At 33.1% G+C, this 12,612-nt stretch overlaps 1 protein-coding gene and 1 non-coding gene across 8 annotated transcripts in view; one reads left to right on the plus strand and one right to left on the minus strand.

Annotated features, from left to right (window-relative positions):
- Positions 1 to 12,612, plus strand: part of Prosap (SH3 and multiple ankyrin repeat domains prosap) — a 254,059-nt gene that overhangs the window by 172,875 nt on the left and 68,572 nt on the right. The gene's annotated exons all lie outside the window — the stretch shown is intronic.
- TRNAT-GGU (transfer RNA threonine (anticodon GGU)) lies at positions 10,171 to 10,242 on the minus strand. Its single transcript has one exon. It is a non-coding gene; the product is annotated as a tRNA-Thr (tRNA).

Raw genomic sequence — 12,612 nt, forward strand, 5'->3', positions numbered from 1 at the left:
TTAATTTGCGTAATGCGGACAGAGAGGTGCGGCGGCGCTAATTGACGCAGATATTGCCAAGATTATTGTCTTTCTCGTGTCCTCAACACTGTATAAAATAAATTAAATCAAATAAATGCTTTGATTCAATCAACACAGTGTTTGGTTACGGACATACAAATTGCGTTGCATTAACAACATATATGCTTACGCTGAGAGTTTTTCTCATAAAACCATGTACGACCCAAGGGCGGATCCAGCTTTGGCGCCAGGGGGGGGGGTCACGTAGTCGTGGTCAAGTTTTTTTTTTTTTTTTTAAGAAAGACAAACATTCCCAGGTTACGAATAACCCAACAATAACTCCTACCACCACCACAGAAAGCCGAAAATGCTTGCTTGTGTTGTGATGGAGGACTTAGGTCCGGTCAGTTACAGTTACAAGAAGTTATAATTTAATTTTGATAATAATATATACAAGTAAAAAGTAGGTATTGTTGGATATGGTAACACTAGGTATATCATTAAGATTGTCTTTTGCTCCGCAAGCCCGGGCGGCGTAGGCTCGTGTAATGTCAATTGTCAACCAATACAGTACAGATTACAATTATTAATCGTGTTCTTATTTCACCACAATATAACATGGTGTCAGGTGTGTCTTCAACATAGTATTGTGTGTGGGAATCTTCCAACTTTTTGAATTTCCTTTTCCTCGTTGTAGTTATTCGCCATCATATATAAAAGAAATGATTCCTTAAAACGTTTCCACTCGCCAACCATATCCGTAGCATTCTGCATTTGCAGAATTTGACTCGACATTATTATTGTAACACTTTGCTTGTCACGACAAAATAGACAAATAATAACAGCTTGTTGACCGTTATTTCTTTGCTTCCTGGTAAAGAATTTGAATCGTTCCACTGTAATATTCACTGAAGGTATGAAGTGTCTATCCAGTCTATCGAAGAGTAGAATAATGCCTTCCAGCGTGCTCTTCTCAATAGTGAGGCCGAATGAATTAAAAATTTGAACTCCTTTAGGACCAATCGTGTGCAGCAAATGTTATTAATAAATGTAAGTACTGTACTTCCATATTTAAGAGGAATATAAACGCTGGAAATATTTCGATTCTTGTGCTTTATAAATTTTAAAACCGAGCGCCTTGCACCGTCATATTTTGGCCTGATTTGCACGAGGCAAGTAATTTGAAATAAATATTGTTGCCATGACGCGGTGCTTGCAATACGTAAGAAGCGCCCAGCGAGATCTCCGTTCGCCGATGCTTCCATACGCTTGTTAATACCTTGTTACCTGGTGGATGAATACCGTCCATTCTATTTTGCCAGCAGCGGCCGAGCCGGCAGCGTAGTCAATATTATCGACAATCCTCAAACTATGGGGAACGCTAATAAAAGTAAATATTTATAAAATTTGAATTGATTTTATTTATTTACAATCCAAACAAAAATATTCTGAAAGTGAATTATTAATAGGTACATATAAATATTAATAAAAAGAAACTTGATTAAGCTCACAGCTACATATATTTAAAAATTATTCTTATAAAATATTAACTCTGATCTACCAATACTGAATTTAAGCATTATATTCGTCAACCTAAAATTTCTCAAATGAAAATATTCTACATTAGATACATCAATTTATGGATACATAGACTTAAAAAAAAAACGGTGAAAATAAATAACTTGCATCTACCTATGCTGAATTTATTCCAAAAAGAGCATAATTAAAACGAATACAATATATATTATTTTAAAACAAAAAGTAAAATTTCGACGGCCTCCATGGTAAAGGGGAAAGGCTGCCAGCTAGCGATCCGGAGATCGCGGGTTCAAACCCGGCAAACAAATATCAGTATTAGACAAAAAAAATAATTAAGTAGGTACATAAGTCACACTCTTTCAGTAAGTAGGTAGGTACCTACTTATCTACCCACGAGGTACTTTAAGACTGGGGTTATACTCGCAATTAAAATTTACGGATTACATAATATTTTGAATTTTGACAGGTCACTCACAGCTCACAGGAGCGTTTACATATGCATCCGACTTGTGGTAATTAATGATCACGGAAGTTGTTCGGAGGTTCGACCTGTGCCTGTGTAAATGCTCATGCGACCGTTTATATCAATCTGTAAATTTATTTGCGGTAAGATGGCTTCCTTTCAACAACGACCTGCTACTGTCAAATTTACTCGATTTTGTTAAGAAAGACAAAAAGGCCCAAATAAAGTGTTGAAATAGATTTTGGCTTTAATTAAACAATTATCTATGCGCTTTTGTTCCGTCAAAGGCGACAATTAATTTCGTTTTATCCGAATGACAGCTACCTACCTGACATCTGCTGACGGCAACCGGCTTCGTATTCAAAATTTCAAATACGTAAATGTTAAAAACAGAAACATTAGGATTAGAAAGGATTGGACCGATAATAGGCCACATGCATTAAATTAATTAAATATTGAAAGTACTTAAATAAAATTTATATTGTGACAAAAAATATATAAAAACATTATGTTTAACAATTTTAATTAGTGGTCCACCTAGGTCCTGGATGGGCCCAGGACCTAGGTAGTCATGACCCCCCCTGGGCTGGGGCCCAGGGGGGGTCATGACCACCGTGACCCCCCCCTGGATCCGCCACTGGTACGACCGTATTTCGAATGTGGAGAATGTGAACACCCACGAAACTAACGCCCATTTTGACATGGAAAGCGAATGGAAAGATAATAGAGTGCCTGGAGAATATTAAACATACTAATTTCGGTTGCTGGTGCATGAGTGCGTGATTACAAATGTATTCCTGCGTAATGAGTAAAATTATTCAAATTTAATGTATAATTTTTTTTTATATTTCTTTCAATTTTACTAATCCTACAATTATAATATCCCTTTTTTCGCAGGTCTTCTCTAGTATTAAACAACGAACAAGAAGAGGTTGTGGGTGCCCTAGAAAGGTATAGCACCACCAAGTGAATCAAATACATGAGTCGGGTCATGTCAAAAATCTGTTTAATCATGATTTAGACGATGTATTAAGACGACATAAGACGCGTGACTGCTATTTTGCGGTACCCACTGTCACACCTGGCCACATGGTTATATTAATAATGGTAACGCTGTAGAAATATAATTCTACATAGTTAAACAATTAAAAATATCGGATTTGTTTTTTTTAGAAACATTACCAACAATCTTTCTAAAAAAAACACATCGTTTTCTTCCCTAAGGCGATACAATACTTTAATAACGGGGGTTTGTTCGAGGTTCACATTTTAACTAATTCCGACGAATTCGTAACTATAATATCATTTTTTTCAGACCGATACCTACGGATACAAGTTATTTACATTTAAAAATAATACAAAAAATACTTTACGATTAAAATATTTTTCTTAAAATGCTATGAAAAATTTATAAAACGTATTTCAACTGTAAAATTAGAGGTAAGTACCAGATTTTATTTTTCGAGACGTTGAATTAGTAACTTCCCGAGCTATTAAACATCTGAGATTTTAGTAATATGTTTATGAGAATGAATTTAAATAAACCCCACTGAAATATAATTTATCCAGGCCTGTTAGGCCAAATTCGACCGTAAGTCCGTCCAATACGCCGGGCCGCACGCTGAATATTTCTGTACACGCCTTCTTCACTTACGTTGTTGAGATTCCCACTTTATTTTAGAATATTGTGTCTTTTTAATATAAATCAAGGAGTGTGTGCCAAGACATCAGCATGATGTGGTTGTCAGTCATATCTGCCTACAACTGCAGGAAAATGTAACTATGGATATATAGCGTTTTTTTTTAATTCTTGCTTTTTCAAAAATACACGCTGTAAAGCTTATAAAATTTATAAACGAGTATAAAAGTGTTGATCATCCCAATCATCACACTTAAGAGGAAGCTACAAGCCAAAAATTTGTATATTCTTGGTATACATTATATTGTAGGTAATACGCATTAAAATCGTTTTACAAACGGAGTCTAGAAACGTTCGATTTCAAGCGCAAAACTGGTTTTTATTTATTTTGTAAATAATTTTATAAGAAAGCAAAAAATTTAATCAATTGAAACTGTCACAGATAATCTTAGCTTTTATACCGCATTTTTTTAAGTTGTTTCCTTTACGCGTTTATACATTTCTATTGAAAAAAAAACAATTTTTTAGTAGTTTACATTTATTTTTTTTTTGAGTAATTAAAATTTTTTATTTGCATTCTACTCAAGCGAATCAAAAGGAAAACCTTCAATTTATCTAATGCATATTTTTTAGTATTCATAATGTAAACCAGTTTGTTATGAAGATTAATCAAAATAGTGATTTAGCGTTAAGCTTCGCCTTAAATGATATTGCTTTCTGCGAATTGAGGATTCGTGAAGGGATGAGGCGATTATTCTGAAATCAGTTCTTGTCCATTGCTCCTTGTATATGTTCGATTGGATTTGCCCCTTTGTCCCGTGGGACGGAATTCACTGGAATGTGATTTTCTTGAATATTTGCGTCTGACTCCGGTGGTTTGTTTGTCTTTCAAAGAACTCCGCCATATACTGGTTCGTTCAAAGGTTTGATATTCCTCGGATTAAACCCGTCGCCGAATTAATATTCACAAATTAAAGAACCTTCGCCTGTTTGAATAATTAAACGTTTCGTTGCATAAACCATCCAAATACCTACCAAAGAACTTGAATGTATAAATATACCTATGTATTATTTAGTAATGTTTTGCGTAGCTCGAGTAAGTATGTAAATACATTCAAACTTCATCGATTCCCATATATGGTAGTTGACTGTAAAGTTAAATTACCCGTAGCGCACAGTGTTTCATTTCATACAAGCTAAATGATTATACACTAATAAATTATTTAAAATATTTATTTATTTTAAAAAGACTGTAAAATTTATATTTATTACACATTTAGGTATAACAATGTCACGGACTGCGAAGGTGAAAGGTTTCTGACTTTATGTATCTGACTGTCTGAAAAATTGAGTTTTAAGTTTAGCTGTTGTATAAAAACTTTTTAAAGCTTTTAGTATAAATACGTGTATTTTGAAAGCTATCAATAGGCAAAAGTACGGCTCAAAAATGTAATGACAGAGCGTGAAGAAAGTATAGTACTCAAAATAAGTTATTACTACTTGAATTACTATCTGCCATATTGAGTGTCAGAACTTAATAAAGTATATCAAACTGTAAATAGTATAAAATAATGTTGTTTTCGGCGTCTGTCTGTTTATGCGCTTAGTTCTTCGAAACTACGCAACGGATTTTGATAGGGTTGTCACTATCAGTTAGAGAATTTCTTCCGAAAGGCTTATATATATATATATATATATATATATATATATATATAAATCCCGCTACCGATGTGGCGACCTTTCACTTCGCATCCTTTTGACTACCACCGCTTATGGTAGGTTTAGAAACAAAAACGCTGTGAATGTTCACTTATATATAGTTATAGAATAAAGTGATCATAACAGAATTTGCCAGAAATCGTTTTTTAAGGGTATTCATATTTTTGCAAGGTACATACATTTTAGAATCTTTTGGACACCCTCTCATATTGCTGCCCTTTTGGTAACCGCATATATCTTACGAATATCACAGTATATTACGTTTTTAATAAGGCGTCCGTTCATTACGAACATTTAACGACTCCCGTATATTCCCGTATGCCATACGTTTATATTCCGATGCTTTCAGAATCCTTTTAATTTGGTCTTGATTTGGCAACGGTGTATATCCTATGTATATAACGATACGCTGTCATTTAAAAGACGAGTCCATACAAACAAAGGTTAATTTGACGACATAATACATTAATTTAATTTGCTTGTCTAGGATGATGCTCGCTTCCTGAACAGTCGCGAGTTAGAATCCTACCCACGACTGCAGGTTTTATCCTATTATCCACTACACAAACGCTTAGCTTAGTGTTGAAATAGTCGAAAATTGAATGCGTTCGTGTACAACTTTACGCGCTTTCTTTTTTTTTAAACATAATAATTTTCCGTTCAGAGAAGCTTATACTTCACTACAAATTTAATTTTAAAAGAATAGCATTCCGAAAATTCAAAATGGTGGACGATTTTATGATACATTTTATATTAGTAATAACAGAAAATAACGTAATTATCTCTCTTAACGTCTGCCAAAATTAACTATCGATTTTGGCTTGTATTTTAACGAACTGCTTTGGCTCTAGCGTTATGTTTGTCACCAATAAGTATTCTGACTTAGTAGCTGCCTTTCTACGATGGACGACAATGGTTTATTTCTTAAAAGAAAGACAATCATTCTCGGATTTCAAAAAACCTATCACTATTTAAAAATCTCCTACTACCGTCATTATAAGCGGTAGATGTTGGTTGCTTATTCAGTGATGGAGGACTTAGCCAGCCAATGAAACCAGCCAGGCCTTGACTGGGTGGGAACAAATGGTATTAGCCAAATGAATTGAATTCACTGACAGTGAAACCGTAAGGTTGGTAGAAAAGTAATTATTTTTCTATGCTTAGAAACAACAACGAAATTTTGCCAAATTTCATAGTTAGCGGCGGTCATCTCAAGTCAGGTCTCCAGCGACAAAATGTTTTCAAAACATCCGACAAAAACAAAAACATTGGGACAGGGCCACTTTTCGCAATAATTGCATAAAGCCGGGCAACGCCGGGTCATCAGCTATATATCTATTTACATGCATAATATATAAAGATGTTTGGTTTGGCTTTTCATACAAATCTACAGTTTTATTCCGATGTTGATGAAATTTTGCATACTTGACGATAAGAATAAAATAACAATTACTACCTACATCCGAATTCTAAAAATTGTGTGTAAAGCCCGGCTAATCTAATATAAATATGTTTCAAAATTTTATTTCAAAATCTGGGAACCCTTTTAAAATTAGTCTCGCGATAAAGGCAAGATAATCTCTCTGTATATCTAAACAACACAAAATCCGCATTAGTAAACTTGTTTGGCGAACAATAAACTTATCACCGTAAATAAACAAGTTATTGTTTAGATAGAACTGAGTTGGATAAAATTATCACGGAATGGTAATATTATTATTAATTTGATTGATCCCCCTTATATTTATTGGAATCTGTTTCGTCAAAGCTGACAACATCTGACATTAGCGCCCTACCAAATGTTTGTTGGGCGAGTGCAATTTTTTCTGATTTTAGATAAAACGATTTCGTTCACTGATATTAGTAATTATCACGAATATTATGTACCTATTTTATGACTCTATTCTACCATTTTAACAAGAAAAAGAGTTGAGTTAGTTTAAGGTAAATTTCATAAACAATTGATTAAGTTAATGGACCACCGTCCATATTACATCTACTGTCAATAATCAAATGTTTTTTTTTTTTTTCATTTAATACATAATTTTTGTTTTAATTTCCGGCAAATAATCGTAAACTGTGCAACCTAAAGTTTAAGATTAGACTTACGGATTTCAATACTTTTGTTTGTGTGAAAGCACCATGAAATAATACATGATTTTACTTCAATGAAGCAATAGATTATTAAGATAAATGTAATAATTACATAATATAAGTACTACAATAATATCCTGTTATTTATTTATTTTATTTATTAATCTTAAGTTAGCTCACATCTTCGTGTGTGCTAATAGTTTTATAAACATATAAACATGTACATTGTTTGGCAAACATAATCTTTCTTTAAATATTTCAATAAAGTCACAAAAAAGAAACATTAATAATTGAGATAGACATATTTTCTTAATTCATTTTTGAACTTATTAATATTTTCTATCACAGCAATTTCCTTCGGGATTTTGTTATAGAGTTGAACGGCCTGGTACATCAGAGATTTTTGGGTGCTTGTTTTTTTTCTTGTTGGCAATCTAATTTGCTTAGAATTTCTCGTCCCGTGTCCGAATATTATCATATAACGTCATTCGATGTGAATTATGCTGACAAATATTAATATCTTTTGCATTTATTTTGAAAAAAAAGTTATCCATCTGTTATATAGTTGGCCATCTTCCTAATATATTTATATCTGTCGCATAATTATTAGCTTTTCTTTATTTTTTTTTGTGGTCTCGTGCTCAACAAATTGTTTTATTTATTTATTATGTGTAATAACACTTTTTTATAATAATATATAAAAATCACTGAGGATACGTGTTCAAAGAATAGCTGGAATGCTTATAATAATTTCTCTATCATCATAAATAACATGAATCTTCGTAGACTCTACCGGCCACCCAGATGTCAACTTGCCACTTAAACAATATTGTACTATTATATCTATCTTTTACGTATCATATTTTATTAGTTATTCACAATTATTATTATATATATTATTTTCACTGTTATTATTATATTATGTACTTCACACACTTGTCATACTACTTTGCACAACTTACTTATAATAACGTATCTAAATTTGTAAAAGACTTTATTGTGTGACATTTAAAAAAAAAACAACATAAGAAGAAATAAATGGTCTGTCTTTGAAAAAATATTAATGTCACGTGATATGTTACGATATAATAAACGAATAATCCTGCCATAAGCTAGTTGTAATTTCAACAAGTCCTGGGGCAAGTGACTTGCTATTTCATCAGTTACGCTAATCCTGAAAATCCTCGAAGGGTGTCGTTGTAAGGATATGCCATAGTATCACCATACCATAGTTTCAGCGCCCATGAGGTGATTTTTCAAAAAACGATGCTTTTAAAATTATCCAATTATTATTATGCACTCTTAGTGTACACTGTTCACACTTGAGCAGGTAGGAACTACATACCTAGTAATAAAAATATTTTGATTATTTGTAGAGTGCCGTTTTTGTGAAAAACCACCTCAAGGGCCAAGATATAACTTATTGCAGGAAAAAAATTTTTAATTTACTTAAACCCATTTTTTACATTGAGGCCCTGAGGAATATAATTTACTTCTGAACATGTCTTTTTGAGGAGAGGAAAGACTGTACATGGGTCTTAAAGAGACCCATTATGCATGAGGGAGGAAAAACAGAGGCCGGGAAATCATTCCACAATTACTAAATTAATGTATTGATCAATAGATTAATCCGTAGATATTTACACCATGCAATTTGCATACGTAAAATATTTCTCATGTATAACAATAAACACATTAAGGAATACAGGTAGGTATACGAACCAAGTTTTAAAGTTATTTAGAGTAATTAAATAATAAATACTGTTTTTACAATATTATTCAATAGAACAATTTTTATTGTCATGCTATGCTATGCTTGAAAATCTGTTCTGCAGTTTGGTATCTTGAACAATTCGTGTCATGATGACGACTACCTACTGCTCAATTTTTCAGGCACGTAAATGTCAAAGCATTCCAAGAGTAATAGGCTATCAAATAGAGATACGCACTGCTTTATTAAAACTAAGTATTGCAAGATATGTATAACGATTTTTTCATTTTTTTTCAATGTACCTACCTGCCCAGCTGCCTATCTACCTAATTAAAGTCTCAACTCTTTCTTCGGATATTTCTTTAACCTCATCTGTATGATTGGAGGTTGGCTGAGTGCTTTTACACCCGCAGAGGGGAGGTTTTCCTTGAGCAGTTAGAGACAAGAGTTTAAGTTCAAAGTGTCGCTTATGGGTGGATTCATTAAATCTGAATTGTACGCGGCATTGCACAGTGCTGAAATCCCATACATGAATAGGTACAAAATTAAAAATGGAAACAAAAATTGTCGCATAAATAAATAACACTCCAGCAGGTTTGGTGACTAGTGCATGGCGCTAATTAGCAAAGAACTATTTCTCAAAAATAATCTTAGGTAACTATGACAAGGTAATTAGACAATAGTAAAAGTTATGTTGCTAAACCATTTATTTTACAACATTCAGAGTTCGAGCATCAGTGTACTTATATTAATATTTGTTTTGTGTATATAGTTTTTGAGTATGGAGGCTACTAACAAAGAATACCCATATTATTAACTGACTACCAAAACATTAACTAAGATTAACTTAGATAAACCAAGATAAACTAAGATTAATCAAGTTTAACCGATAATAACCATGATTAAAGAAGATTTTTGTAAACCTCTCGGCTACAAATTATTATAAGCAATATTATTGTAAGAGAAAAAACTTACAATTTGAAAAATCTCCCGTCAAAAAATACATGTCACCAATGGGACTCGAACCCACGGCCTTCTGATTACCGGTCGGCAGTTCTACCACTAAACTATGGCGGCTTATTTAATACCCGCCAAATTAGTCAATTAATCAAGACATATATCTCGACGCCCTTAAGTGGGAGAATTAGCACTTATAATGCCTTTACCTACAAAAATGAAGTTGGTTTTTTCAGGTGAGAAAAAAATTAATAAGCAATAATTTTGCTTGCAGAACACTAAGTACACATTGACTAATTTGGCGGGTATTAAAGAAGCCGCCATAGCTCAGAAGTAGAGCTGCTGACCGGTAATCAGAAGGCCGTGGGTTCGAGTCCCATTGGCAGCATGTCACTTTATAGGTGACGTTTCGATAGATAATTTTGCCTTAACTCACTTACCCTAGCTACTTACGGTAAAAATACTTCCAAGTGTAACCGCAGCCTTACAATAATTATTGCTTATAATAATTTGTAATCCTTTGTGCTATGCATAAACCTTACCTTATAATCTTTAAGTTAATTCAAAAGAAAATTAATAACCTCTCTGTTTGCTGTCTTATTTTAGTTTTTGTTTGTTGTATCTTTTATCTAATATAGTTTTATTTTTATTATTACTAACTTTATTTTGTTTTAAAACTTTCTGTGATGTTAAAATTGTACTACCTACATGTAAAACCCCTCAGGGCGTTAAATAAGTAGATTTTTTTTTTCTAAATATTTATTACGATAACCATGGTTTACCGAAATTAACCAAGGTCAACCATGGGGCAGGACCACAATGATATTTTTCCGTGGCCCAGGAGACACGCTTGTACACCCACTTCCAGTTATATTATTTTGTTCTTCTACTTTTTACGTCTAGCAGTACATTTTTGAATTGAATACCACACAAGAGTCTCAATCGCTCCCGTCTGGAGTCAGTGAGACTATGTCCTATCCCCAATTGGGGAATGTTGTGAGACTGAAGGTAGGTGAGGGGAATGAGACGAGGAAGAGGAAGGTGGGGAAGTACCAGTATATTCAGTTCTGGTCACCAAACACGGCTAAAGCCATTCCAAGCTAGCTTAATATTCTGGATGGTGGTGTTATACCAGGGCGATACTGAGAGAATCTTGCACTATGGAACGTGCCGCAAATATTCTATATATTATATTTAATTAAATTGTGAAATAACACCAAATAATCAAATAAAATTTATTTTCACATGCCGGAATTTGAACCCGCGTCCTTCGGATTGCTTGTCGAGAGCCTTACCCCTCGACCACGGAGGCCGTCGAAGTAATAATGAAAAAATCTGGTCATGAAAAAAAAAACATTCACAGACCTTTTACCGTTATTTGTCCTAACTTGGAGTTTTTTCTACAAAATTGGCTCGTCTATATTGAGCTATATAAAGTAAATGCTGCTTCGATCAACAAAATTATATTATGAGATTAATCTGTCGTTTTGGTCGGTGAATTCAAAAGGATAACAATCAAATAACTTTTTTTTACAAATCGTTTATTAAAAACAGAGTTGACTTGGTTAAATATACACACGAGGTAGGTAACAAAAACAATATAAAAAGGACACTCGTGGTGAATTAGTTGACCTATGAATATATACAAATACAATTAACGTAACACTTTTCGTGTTACGTTAAGTCGATAAAGTAACACTTTTAATAAAATCTTCTATTAAAAATAATTATAGTAGGTAACTGTACAGAACAATTAAAAACCCTCGTGCGATTGGTGTTCGGTTTTAGATTTGGTCATTCGATTTCATTTATAAATTGGCGAAAAAGGAGGGGGCTGCCATCTTAGAAATAACGTTAGTAGGTGTGCGTTATTTCATGTTTACGCCACCGCCAACTTATAATTATAGCACTGTAATTAAAATTATTCGTCAATATATTAATATGGAAACATATGAACTGCTTACTGCGATTTAAAGCCAATGAATCCACCTAGATTTCCCCGTTTATTCTATATTTTCAGGTTCTATAAGTACTAAGTAGTACTACTAAGATGTTTTGCAAACACGCCATATTTGTATGCAAAAAAATTCTGGAGTGTTCAAAAAAAATTTAAAAATTAAATAAACATACCAAGTACTGCTTATTTAAACAAACATCTGACACCTTGATTAAGAATTGGTAGATAAAACAATTAAAAAAATAGATTTAATAAAAAAAACTCTTCACTCGTAAAGAATAAGAAGATGACGTATGAAAACATGTAATATGTGACACTTTTAATAAAACTTCGCCAAAATATAATTATTACGACAGGAAATTATCAACAGAGGTTCTAAGGAAATATAAATTTCGTAGGTTTTTAAAACTACATTACAAATTCAAGAAAGTGACATGAACAATATTGACATATTTTCTTTCGGCAAAGGCAATATAATTTGGGATATTTTATAACGGTTAGGATAGTTAGGCCTCAATTAGCACTGTAGCACT

This window comes from Hesperophylax consimilis, chromosome 5 (genome assembly GCF_061612785.1).
Source record: "Hesperophylax consimilis isolate HC1 chromosome 5, BYU_Hcon_1.0, whole genome shotgun sequence".
NCBI lineage: Eukaryota > Metazoa > Arthropoda > Insecta > Trichoptera > Limnephilidae > Hesperophylax > Hesperophylax consimilis.